Below are 13696 nucleotides of genomic sequence, written 5' to 3'. Positions count from 1 at the left end.
ACTGAGTGCCAATAATTGTCACTTGAAGAATTGTGATTAATTATGCCATTGATTAGCTCTTGTTTCCAATGTTGATACTTTGTAACCAGAAAAGAATGTGACTGTTTAATAATGCTTTGTAATTAATTAAGGCTAATAATTCTTACTATATTGAAATGACAAATGATTAATTAACTAACTGTAATTAGACAAATGATTAATTAACGACAAATGATTAATTAACTGTAATTAGACAAATGATTAATTAACTGTAGTTAGACAAATGATCAATTAACGACAAATGATTAATTAACTGTAGTTAGACAAATGATCAATTAACGACAAATGATTAATTAACTGTAATTAGGAAAAGGCTAATGATTATTGGAATGACAAATGATTAATTAACTGTAATTATGAGAAGGTTAATGATTCTTAATTATACTCTGTAACTGAAAAGAATGCGATTATTTCATAATGCTTTGTAACCAGGAAAAGAAGGCTACTGATTCTATGTAAAACAATCAATGAACATTTTTCTGTAATACTACATACTTGGTACAGAAATGTTCAATAACTGGGCTAGGAATGCCACAAACTACTAATTAAGTCTGTAATTGTCAATATTATGTGACTTAATGTCCTTCACCTTATGAGCTAACTACCCTGAATTACTGCAATGTCCATTTGTCCTGTTTATCCTAGTGATCATGGAGCACTATCTTTGGTTTTGCACTAATTCTACGTTGGTGTGCCTTGTAAGAGTGTGGTGTTGACACGACATGCTGTCCACCACCATGAGCGATGAAGACATTATTATGGTCCCACTGTTTGGTGTACCTAATGTACTGCCAAAATGAAAACATGGAACATTACTACGACAGTTCAGTGTCTTGGCTACACTGATAAATTCTGATGGGAAAAGAACTTCAAGTTGTGTCACTTGGTGTTGTACTTCTGTGGAAAGATATGGACTTTCAGAGCAGCTGTGTGCAATCTAAAGTGCTACAACCATGATGCAATCCTTCCCTTTCCTATCCTGATTCTTGTCACATAAAGAAAAAATTTTTTTTGGTAACATCATTTATGTTCATAGGTTATACATTTTTCGATTCGCTAAACTCCAGTGTGAGTACACTTATGTCACTGGTCGACATGATGTTTGCCATTATGTTTATTTGTTGTGAAAATACTAAAGACATTTTTCAGTGCATGTGCACTTTGGACATGATTTTTTTTTTTTTTGCCATTATGTTTATTTGTTGTGAAAATGCTAAAGACATTTTTCAGTGCATGTACACTTGTCAACATAATATTTTTTGCCAGTCTGTTTATTTGTTCTGAATATGCTAAAGAATTTTTTCAGTGCCTGTGCACTTTATCTGTCAAATAATTTGTATATACTTTTCTGATTTGCTACTATGTTTTGTACTCACATTTTGTCTTTGTCTGATATATTTTGTACTTAGTGCGTGTGCACAACATTTAAATACTCTGTAAGTTGTAGGATTTTGTTAATTAAAGAAAAATTTTGCCGCGCTTGGCAAGTCCAAATGACTCACCATCGCTGCCAAATTTTTGCCCCCCCAGTGGAGGGTTATGAAACACGTATGTAACGCAGCAGCGATGGCGAGGCATTGTAGCATCTGTGACCAGAGAGTATGCGCTTGACCGCGCGAGTGTTGCGAGCGGTTCTCAGTGTGTTAGTAGCAGTCGTTCAGTCGTTGCGAGTCTGTAGCTCTGTCTAGTTGAGAGCAGTACTCAGTCTGTAGTCGTCATGCAGAGCGGTCGGTCAGTAGTAGCAGCCCAGTGCGGTTGTGTGATGTAGGCGCTTGGCAACACTGGTCAAGATGAGGAATAAGGTATACTGTTAATTAATATAATCATTAGATAATGAAAAATTTTATTTATTGTAATTATTCTCCAACAAGTCTCCCAATAATAATTTTTATTTCAAAAGCATTTTTTCAAAAATTTAATTTTTTATTGAACTAAAGATTTCGTTGCACTTCCCATTTCACTCCACTTCTTTAAAAGAAAATTTTTAGTAAAATCACAAAAAAAGAGAATATTATTATTTGCAATGCAGTTCCTCCAAGCGGTGCGCAACAACAAGAGCAGATATGTGACATCCATTTATTCTGAGGTAAGACTTTAATTCTGATTGTTTTACACAGGGCCAAAGACCGATATTTCGGTTTAATTGAATTTTCTTGTCACTGAATGGACTTTACTTTTGAAGGATTTATATTTGAGTCAGATTGCGAATTTCACATTTTTGTTGCCATTTTCAATACCTCTCATTGTGGGCGAGGTTACAATTAGCGCAATGTCCATTAGCATTCATAATTAAATATTGTCATTTCTTTTCCTTTTAAAATTACGGTGGGGAGGTTACAAAGAAAAAAAGAAGGGGGTAGTGAGCGTAAACAGAGAAGGTCAGTACGAATGGGCACAAATTAGTTTCAGCCACGTGAGTGTATCACGGAGGTCCTGAAGAAACTGAATCGACGGACACCTAAAGATAGACGCAAACCATCCCGAGAAAGACTACTTACAAAGTTTCAAGAACAGGCTTTAAGTAATGAGTCTGTGAGCGCATTATCATCCCCTGCGTATCGCTCCCGTATGGATAGTGAGGAGAAGATTAGATTAATTACTGCTCGCTTGTGAATGGAACGGGAAGAAACCCTAATAACTGGTACAGTGGGAAATATCCGCTGCTTCACAGTGGTTTTCAAAATATGGACGTAGATGTAGATTTTAATAAAAGGTGTGGAGACTATGGAATCAAACTGAGGAAGCAAAGGCTGTTGCACTCACGGTTCAAAAGCGAACAGGGAAATGACGACAGGCTAAAATTAATAGAAATTCGTGCGTCTTTAAAAAGACGATGCTCGAAGCTTACAGCAACTACTACAGTCGTACCTTAGAAACAGATCTTGCCGATAACTCGAGAAAATTCTGATCCACGTAAAATCGCTACTCACTCGTCGACGAGTCTGGTGTGGCAGTAAAAGATAGAAAAAGTAAAGCTGATTTTTTAAATTTCTCTTTTAAGAAATCGTTAACTCAGGAGAACTGTACAAGCATACCGTAGTTTGACCATCGCACAGACTGCCATATGGAGGACATAATAGTAACCTTCCCTGGTGTACGGAAAAAAACTGACAGTGTTGCAAGCAAATAAGTCGCCAGGTCCTGATGGAACCTCAAGTCGGTTTTCCAAGTAGCATTCTACGACACTGGCCCCTTACTTCGGTTGCATTTATCACAAATATCTCGCCCACTGCGAAGTCCCAAGCGACTGGAGAAAAGCGCAGTGGCCGGCCACTGTGGCCGAGCGGTTCTAGGCGCTCCAGTCCAGAGCCGCGCTGCTGCTACGGTCGCAGGTTCGAATCCTGCCATGGATGTGTGTGATGTCCTTAGGTTAGTTTGGTTTACGTAGTTCTAAGTCTAGGGGACTGATGACCTCAGATGTTAAGTCCCATAGTGCTTAGAGCCATTTTTGAAAAGCGCAGTGACTGCTGTATATAGGACGGGAAAAACCGGATAGTTAAAATGACAGAGCAATAACCTCAACATCGGTTTCGTGCAGAATCCTTGAACATATTCTCAGTTATAAAATGTCGTGTGACTAGGGCCTCCCGTCGGGTAGACCGTTCGCCGGGTGCAAGTCTTTCGATCTGACGCCACTTCGGCGACTTGGGGGGACGAAATGATAATGATTAGGGCAACACAACACCCAGTCCCTGAGCGGAGAAAATCTCCTACCCAGCTGGGAATCGAACCCGTGCCCTTAGTAGTGACACACTGTCGCGCTGGCCACTCAGCTACAGGGGGCGGACATATTCTCAGTCAGAATACAATGAATGTTCTCGAGAGGCAAGAAGCTTCTGTCCACAAATCAGCACGTTTTTAGGAAGCATCTCTCGTGCGAAACTCTGCTAACCCTTTCCTCGCACATCCTGAGAACTGGAATGAAGGGCAACAGGTGGATTCCATATTCCTAGATTTCCGTACAGCACGTGACACGGTGCCACACTGCCGACTGTTGCAGGTATATGCATACGGAATAGGTTCCCAGGTACGTGAGTGGCTCGAAGAATTATTAAGCAACAGAACCCAATATGTTGTTGACGACAGCGAGTTTTCATCAGAGACAAGGGTAACGTCAGCAGCTCCCCAGAGAACTGTGATAGGATCGCTGTTATTTTCTATGTACATAAATGATTTGGCGGACAGGGTGGGCAGCAATCTGCGGTTGTTTGCTGATGATGCTGTGGTGTACGATAAGGTGTCGAAGTTGAGTGACTGTAGTAGGAAGATACAAGACAACTTATGAAAAATTGGTATGATGAATGGCAGCTAGCTCTGGTCGTAGAAAATGTTAGTTAATGCAGATGAGTAGGAAGAAAAAATCCACAATGTTCGATTACAGGATCAGTAGTGCAGTCACATCGATTAAATATCTAGGTGTAGCGTTGCAAATCGATATGAAATGGTATGGGCATGTAAGCATTGTTGTGGGGAAGATCGTCTTCGGTGTATTTGGAGGATTTTAGTAATGCGTGGTGCGTGTGTAAAGGAGACTGCATATAGGACCCTACTACGAGCCATTGTTGAGTACTGTTTCAGTGTTTGGTATCTGCTCCAGGTCGGAATAAAACAAGATATCGAAGCAATTCAGAAGTGGGCTTCTATATTTGGTACTGGAAGGTTCGAACAACACGCAAGTGTTACATAGATGCTTCGGGAACTCGAATGGGAATCGCTGGAAGGAAGGCGACGTTCTCGTTTTCTACTGAGAAAATTTAGAGAACTGACATTTGAGGCTGACTGCAAAAGGATTATTTTTGCACCATGTACATTTCGCTTAAGGACCATCAAGATAAAATCAGAGAGATTAAGGCTCGTACAGAGGCATACACACAGTCGTTTTTCCCTGACTCTGTTTGCGAGTGGAACAGGAAAGGGAATGAGTAATAGTGGTACAAGGTACCCTCCGCCACGCACCATACGGTGGCTTGCGGATTATGTATGTAGATGTAGGTATAGACGCGCAAACAAAATTTAGCAAACAATATTATAAATGAGACAGATGAAAGTCATGAACCTTTCGAAACGAACCACTCGAGAAGGAAGAACTGGTTCAAAATGGTTCAAATGGCTCTGAGCACTATGGGACTCAACTGCTGTGGTCATAAGTCCCCTAGAACTTAGAACTACTTAAACCTAACTAACCTAAGGACATCACACAACACCCAGCCATCACGAGGCAGAGAAAATCCCTGACCCCGCCGGGAATCGAACCCGGGAACCCGGGCGTGGGAAGCGAGAACGCTACCACACGACCACGAGATGCGGGCTGAGGAAGAACTGAAGCAGGTACATGGTAGAGACAGGGCCCAAATCCAAACAGAATGTAGTGCCCCCTGTAACTATGGACGTTATCTATTATGAAGTGCTGTCTGAAAAGAGTTGCATAAGTATTCAATCACATCGTGATAAGACATCAGTGCGCCGCAAATTTAACTTGCCATGATTCTCAGAAATTTCAGATTGCTATATTTTTTGCTAGTTCTTTCTTCGCAAGAGGAGCTTGGCAAATCGGCAACGACCAGCGCGGAGGAAAGCAAGCAGAAGTAATTGCCAACCACTGCCACAGCATGTCTCTGCAACCCCGCTATGCGACGTGACTAACAAGATTCATTTCCAGAAAAGGCGAAGTCCGGTCGCTTTGCGTTCCAACGCATCTGCTCAGCATTCCAAACCATTCTTCTCATAAAGTTAACTGTCCCCCGTATGTCGAAAGGAGAAAGACGCAACGGGATCTGCGGTCACTGTAACTGCTACACCTGCACAAAGTAGACGCTTAGCAAGAAATTACTGATCCACGTGCAATGCAAGCTGACGCTTGTTCCCCCAGTAATATGACACATTCTCTGTCTACAAACTACGTAGACATTTTGTAAGTACCTTATAATAGTATCTCGAAGTGAAAAATAAAGCAACATCGAAAATAGTAGATGGAAACATTTCGTAATTATGGCGATTCACTTATAGAGACGCTGAGATAATAAACACTGAAGTGACAAAAGTCACAGGCTGCAACTCGATGTGACATGGACTCAACAAGTCATTGGGAGCCCCCTACAGAAATAACAGTGCATAAATGCGAAACTGTTGCCGGTGCAGGATTTCGTGCACGAACTAATTCCTCTATTATGTCCCATAAGTGTTCGATGGGGTTCATGTAGGGCGATCTGGGTGGCCAAACCATTAACTCGAATTGCTCATAATGTACTTTAAAACAATCGGCAACAACAGTGACCAGATGACACGGCACATTGTTATCTATAAAAATTCCATCGTTGTTCGGGAACATGAAGTCCATGTAGGGCTGCAAATGGTCTCCAAATAGCCGAACGTAACCATTTCCAGCCAATGATAGGTTCAGTTGGACCAGAGGACCCAGTCTGTTCCAGGTACACACAGCCCACTCCATTAAGGAGCCACCACAGACTTGCACACTGCCTTGATGACAACTTGGGTCCATGGCTTCGTGGTGCCTGCACCAAACTCGAACTCTCCATCAGCTCTTACCAACTGAAATCGGAACTCATCCGACCAAGCCGCGGTTTTCCAGTCCTCTAGGTCCAATCGATATGATCGCGATCCCTGAACAGGCTCTGCAGGTGATGTACTACTAGCAAATGTACTCGCATCGGCCATCTGCTGCCATTGCCTATTAAACACCAGATTTCGCCTCAGTGTCCTAGCGGATACATTCACCGTACGTACCATATTGATTTCTGTGGTTATTTCACGCAGCGTTGCTTGTCTGTTAGTACTGATAGCTCTAAGCAAACACTGCTGCTCTCGGTCGTTAAGCGACAGCTGTCGGCCACTGCATTGTCCGTGGTGAGAGGTAGTGCCAGAAATTTGGTATTATCGGCACACTCTTGACACTGTGGATCTCTAAATATTGAATTCCCTAACGATTTCGGAAACAGTATGTCCCACGCGTCTAGCTCCAACTACCATTCAGCGTTCAAAGTCTGTTAATTCCCGTCTTGCGGCCTTAATCATGTCGGACGTCTTTTCACATGAATCACCTGAGTGGTAATGATAGACCCGCTAATGCAGTGCTCTTTTATACTTTGTGTACGCTTTACTACCGCCATCTGTATATGTGCATACCGCCATCCCATGATTCCAGTCTCCTCAGTGTATGATAGAAGAAGTGGTAGAAACATGGCAAAGAAAACGAAAGTAAAACCGAAACAAACTTCTTATTTGATGAGATACTAGTCCTGGAGCAAAAAAAAAAAAAAAAAAAAAAAAAAACAACTTACAAGTTAGAAGTTTTGAATGTGTCGGGTAGCCTACTTAACCCTAGAACACTGACGGTGGGAAAATGTTATATTGCTATTAAACCATCATAAGTTTACTATTCCACTTTTCATTCAATGGAAGTCATAATGTATTGGTTAATTACTATTATTAGAACGCCAATGGTAAATCACATACAAAATTAAATACAAAAAGTCCTATTTCACATCAAAGTGCAATCGTAAATTTTGCGGGGTTTTAATAATCTGGGGTTAATGATAAACAGTTAAGACGCCACTCTTGGACATAAGTCGCTTCCAAAGACTGCCATATAGATCTTTGCTAGGTGGTCTAAATCCAGTATAGCGGCACTACCGTTTAGGACAGGGAAAGTTTCTTTCGTGCGATATTCGGAGCATGAGTTACAGTCAGGTGCGGGCCACATTGCAGTAAGTTACACATACCAGTAGTTGCGAAGCAAATAGAGGCCACGGGGGCGTAGAAGTGCCGGAGAGGGGGCACACACAGCAGTTTCCATGGCGCAAGTCACAGGCAAAAGAGGGCCACTGTCCAACCTAAGTGTTATGCATACGTGATGCGAAGCAACCCACTTGGCAAAACAGGCGCACAGCCGAGTATAAATAGGTGCCGTTTTCTAATGAGATTCATTGAAGTGTGGCAGCTCTCCTGGACAGCTGGGCATGTTGCACCACCGGGCTACACGCAGCAACGGATGGGGCGCCAGCGTCCCAGTCCACGTCGTTGGTTCGACCCTCTGAGGCTGACGCGGGGTCCGCAGCCAGCCAGTGGCGGCCACTCTTCGGCTTTCTACCGTGGGCAGTCGTCTCGGCTCCCGACACACGCCAGAGACTTCCGAGGCGAGGGCCGCAGATTCGGACGCCGGATCGCAGGCAGTCGTTGTTGCCGCGTTCTCAGCTACGCCAGCCAGGAAGAAGCAGCAGTGGGGCGGGCCTACGGCTGCCGGCGGAGCAGCGCGGAGTCAATTGGGATGGTGGCCACTGAGTTAGTTGCTGGCTCAGCCATCCTGACGTAATCAGAAGTCTGCAGCTGGCGTACAAGGCCGGCACGACACATCGTTGCGTTGCACAGGCCGCTGGGGTGCTTCCTTAGCATTGCGGGACCCTGTGACGCAGACTGAGGTGAACAGAGCACTGTAGTGGAAACAAATAAATCATTTGGAAAGTTCTCGCCGAGTTTTAATACGGCACCACCTGGCACCCACCCACTACATTTGGTGTCTTCCCACTACATTTGGTCATCCTTATACTTTCGGTGGCAGAAGCCACCACAACACCAGTTTTTTCATATTGTTGGATGTCGTCTTCCATATCGCCGAAAGACGTCTGGCATTTCTCTTTGACTCCCTTGGAGGCCACTACGTCATTCTCTTAATCTATTTGAAGCTATCTCTGGCCATGTGTGTCCACCTCCGTATCCGAATGGTTAGCGTGGCTGACTACCACGTGGACCCGGGTTCGATTCCCAGTTGTGCTAAGGTTTTTTCCTTGATGGGAAAACTGGAGTTAAGCTCATCATGAGGCTACCTGAGGAGCTACTCAACACGGCAACGACATGGAGAGTGATGTGCTGTTTGAATTCCCGCACTTCCCCTCCCCCTTCTGCATCAGAGGGCGCCATTGGCAGAGGACGTTACGGCGGTCGGTCGGGCCCTGTAGAGCGTCTAGCGTGACTGGCGATATGTCATCAAACTTTCGGGAAAAAATCATCCACACAATTCTGAATACTCCAAAAGCCGACAAGTGTGAGAATCATCGCACAACCATTTTAACAGAATATTCATCCAAGTTGCTGATGAGAATAATACACGGAAGAATGGAAAAGAAAACTGAGGATCTGTTAGACGACGACCAGTTTGGCTTTGGGAAACGGAAAGGCACCAGAGGGACAGTTCTCACGTTGGGCTGATGATGGAAGCAAGACTGAAGGAAAATCAAGATAGTTTCATGGGATTTGTCGACCTGGAAAAAGCTTTACAGTGTCAAGTGGTGCAGGATGTTTAAATTTGTGAAAAATACGGAAAACTATAGGGAAAGAGAAGTGATATGTAATATGTGGAAAACCAAGATGAAACAATAAGGGTGCAAGACTATGGGGCGGCGGCGCCGTCTTTTTCTACTAGAGCCTGAAAACTATTTCTATGGTCAGCCAGAAAGCGATGGAGAACATATTGACCATAGTTTCCAGTCTGTAAGTCCACATTCTTGTCGAGCCCACTGAAAGAAATATTTCTGTTCTCTATTTACTCGGCGGGTTCAGGAACTATGATTATAAATGAAGATTTTGAGTTCTAATTGATGGATGTATCTGATCAACTTTCACAAGCACAACATAATAATACTGACGATAAGATTAATAATAAATGTCTCTATCCTAAACAGCGCCATGAGCAGCTCAGAGGCGACCTCTACTGTACGCTCCGACTAAATAGTCTTTCGCCCTGAACTTCTGATAATATTGCTCGCCACCAAAGTGGAAAATAATTATCACAATTTGCCACGCGGATTTGTTAACATTATGGGCGGCACACAAACAGTTACTTCAGCGAAGTCTAAGTGATCCAGAACGGTGATCAGCCCTCGCGAGTTCATTTCCTATTTGTGCCGAAAACATGAGTTCAGTTGCAGTCTGGCTGTGACGTCACCCGAGACAGCGCGTACTTTGGCGTTTGACTGACGCGGACAACACGGTAGCTCGGTCCGAAGTGAAGTCATCACTGCTTCTCCCTGCCGTATTTATATACGGGCGCAGCGGACTGCCAAGGAAACACCTGCCATCATCTGGTCTATCCCCATGTAGCAGCATCTAAACAGCCGCTTTCTCGGACACAATATTTTATAACAGTATATTAATATAGAAGCTTCGCAATTTTTGTATGAATGGAATTAAGTTGGCTATAATCACAGAAAAAGGTTTAGCTCGCCCGCATTTAAACTTTGCCGTTTAGAATTTTTAGAACGGAACTGGCAGTAGAACATGACCTCTTAACTACAGCCTTAAGAGACGTTGTACTGATTGTTATTTATCCCAAAGTCTTGAAACTTATTATATCTTCATTATTTAATGTGTTTAATCTTGTGCTGTAACCAGGATTTTCTTCCATTAATATAACTAACTCTTAATCTACCCCCAAATCAGAGCTTTTTCTTGCAGATATAATTCTCAGTAAATTACTCGAAAACTGTTAGAGGTAGCTTAATGCGGTCACATACTTCAGGTTTTCAAATCAAACTGAGGCTTCATACGAATTTTTGGCTTTCTAGCTGTGTTATTTAGCGCCACTTATTTTTCGCAAAAATGTGGGTTGTGATTAAAATTTTGTTCTGTTCAAGTTGAAACTTGTAACAGTTGATTTTGACATACATTTGCACATTCTGACCAATTTTTGGCTTTCTTGCTTCATTATTTAGAGCCACTTATTTTTTCTGAAAACGATATATTTAGAGAAAGATATTCATCTGATCACTCTGAGATTTGACAATCTAAACATTAATAAAGCATATGTTGACAAAATTTGGGAAAGCTACTTTAATTTTTAATTTCATTCTTGAGTTATGGTGCAACACTTCGTGTGCTACGCACAGACGCCTTATGATGACGTGGCGCTAGTAGCAGTGAACTGGGGTAAGGCCCGGCACACTCGCTCGCCTCTGTATTTCTCAAATGATACAGCGCTTGTTTCGCCACAAGACGAGGATCGAAGTGCTCGGATTAACAAGCGTGAGAAGCAGGGATTTGGGCTGAAGAAGCAACGACGGAAATTAAAAAAACATTCAAGAATGGGATTGAAATTCAAGGTGAAAGGATATCAATGATAAGATTCTCTGATAACATCGCTATCGTCAGTGAAGGGCAGAAGAGTGTGTTGAATGGAATGAACAGTCAGTGTAGAATATGGATTGAGAGTAAATCGAAGAAAGACGAAAGTAATGAGACGTAATAGGAATGAGAACAGCGAGAAACTTAACGTCAGGACTGATGATCGCGAAGTAGATGATGTTAAGGAATTCTGCTACCTAAGCAGCAAAATAACCTATGACAGATGGAGCAAGGAGGACATAAAAAGCAGACTAGCAGTGGAAAAAGGGCATTCCTGGCCAAGAGAAGTCTACTAATATAGAACATAGACCATAATTTGAGGTAAAAATTTCTGAGAACGTACGTTTGAAGCACAGCATTCTATGGCAGTGATCTGTGGGGAAAACGGAACAGAAAAGAATCGAAGCATTTGAGACGCGGTGCTACAGTCGAATGTTGAAAATAAGGTAAGGAATGAGTAATATCTCCGCAGATTCAGTGAGGAAATGAATATATGGCGTACAATGACAGAAACAAGGAATAGGATGGTAGCACATGTGTTAAGACTTCAGGGAATAGCTTCCATAGCAAAAAAAAACGTAGACCACCTTTCTTCTACTTATTGCTTCGTTCTTGACCCTGTCTCCCAGACTCACTTCAAGCATTGCTCAATTGCGTTTCGACAGACTCGGAAACGATTTGCGCTGCTTGTCGGTTCAGTCTTTCGAGCGCTTGTGTTGCTACTGGCAAGACGCATTTGTCATAAACCTTGTTGTTTAAATATATAGAAGTAGCGTTTTGCCGAATTCCATCCAGGTGGGACTAATTCGGCGGGTGATGTCTGGTGTCTGATTATTTTTTTCCAAGTTGAATGTTATGTCCAGGATTAATTTATTCCGTTACTACTTTCAGAGCATTGTTTTCGATGGAGATCGTAATACAGACAGGGATCGTGACTTTGGTCTTTTGAACGTAGATTTTGAGGGCTACAGCTTGGGAAGCATCTTTGAGCTCTCGGACCGATGTTGACCGTTTGTGCCGCTGATAAAGAGGATATCATCTGCAAGGCGAAGAGCTTAAGATGTTTTCCATCTATGCTGATACCTTACTGTCCCCAAGGTAGACACCTGAACACATCTTCCAGATCCAAGTCGAATAACGTTTTGATGCCTATTCTCACGTTAACCATCCCAGTGGCTCAATCTTCCTTTATTTTCACGTGCAGAGTGGCATTTCATAAGTGTAGCGGATTAAGTTGGTATACCTGTAGTCGATGTTGGCTCTTTTCATCGGTCTCATTATTGCCGAGGTATGCATCTTGTTGGACGCCTGCTGGAAGTCTATAAAAGCTGTGTGAAGTGCGACATTATAGTCCACACATTTCTATATCAATGTGCGTACTGCTCAGTTATTCTCAAACCTTTATATATACGAGGGCAGTTCAATAAGTAATGCAACACATTTTTTTTTCTGAAACAGGGGTTGTTTTATTCAGCATTGAAATACACCAGGTTATTCCCCAATCTTTTAGCTACACAACACTGTTTTTCAACGTAATCTCCATTCAATGCTACGGCCTTACGCCACCTTGAAATGAGGGCCTGTATGCCTGCACGGTACCATTCCACTGGTCGATGTCGGAGCCAACGTCGTACTGCATCAATAACTTCTTCATCATCCGCGTAGTGCCTCCCACGGATTGCGTCCTTCATTGGGCCAAACATATGGAAATACGACGGTGCGAGATCGGGGCTGTAGGGTGCATGAGGAAGAACAGTCCACTGAAGTTTTGTGAGCTCCTCTCGGGTGCGAAGACTTGTGTGAGGTCTTGCGTTGACATGAAGAAGGAGAAGTTCGTTCAGATTTTTGTGCCTACGAACACGCTGAAGTCGTTTCTTCAATTTCTGAAGAGTATCACAATACACTTCAGAGTTGATCGTTTGACCATGGGGAAGGACATCGAACAGAATAACCCCTTCAGCGTCCCAGAAGACTGTAACCATGACTTTACCGGCTGAGGGTATGGCTTTAAACTTTTTCTTTGTAGGGGAGTGGGTGTGGCGCCACTCCATTGATTGCCGTTTTGTTTCAGGTTCGAAGTGATGAACCCATGCTTCATCGCCTGTAACAATCTTTGACAAGAAATTGTCACCCTCAGCCACATGACGAGCAAGCAATTCCACACAGATGGTTCTCCTTTGCTCTTTATGGTGTTCGGTTAGACAACGAGGGACCCAGCGGGAACAAACCTTTGAATATCCCAACTGGTGAACAATTGTGACAGCACTACCAACAGAGATGTCAAGTTGAGCACTGAGTTGTTTGATGGTGATCCGTCGATCATCTCGAACGAGTGTGTTCGCACGCTCCGCCATTGCAGGAGTCACAGCTGTGCACGGCCGGCCCGCACGCGGGAGATCAGACAGTCTTGCTTGACCTTGCGGCGATGATGACACACGCTTTGCCCAACGACTCACCGTGCTTTTGTCCACTGCCAGATCACCGTAGACATTCTGCAAGCGCCTATGAATATCTGAGATGCCCT

Source organism: Schistocerca serialis, chromosome 2, assembly GCF_023864345.2.
Source record: "Schistocerca serialis cubense isolate TAMUIC-IGC-003099 chromosome 2, iqSchSeri2.2, whole genome shotgun sequence".
NCBI classification, from domain to species: Eukaryota; Metazoa; Arthropoda; class Insecta; order Orthoptera; family Acrididae; genus Schistocerca; species Schistocerca serialis.
The sequence above is the reverse complement of the archived record's forward strand: the minus strand, read 5'-3'. Positions refer to the sequence as shown.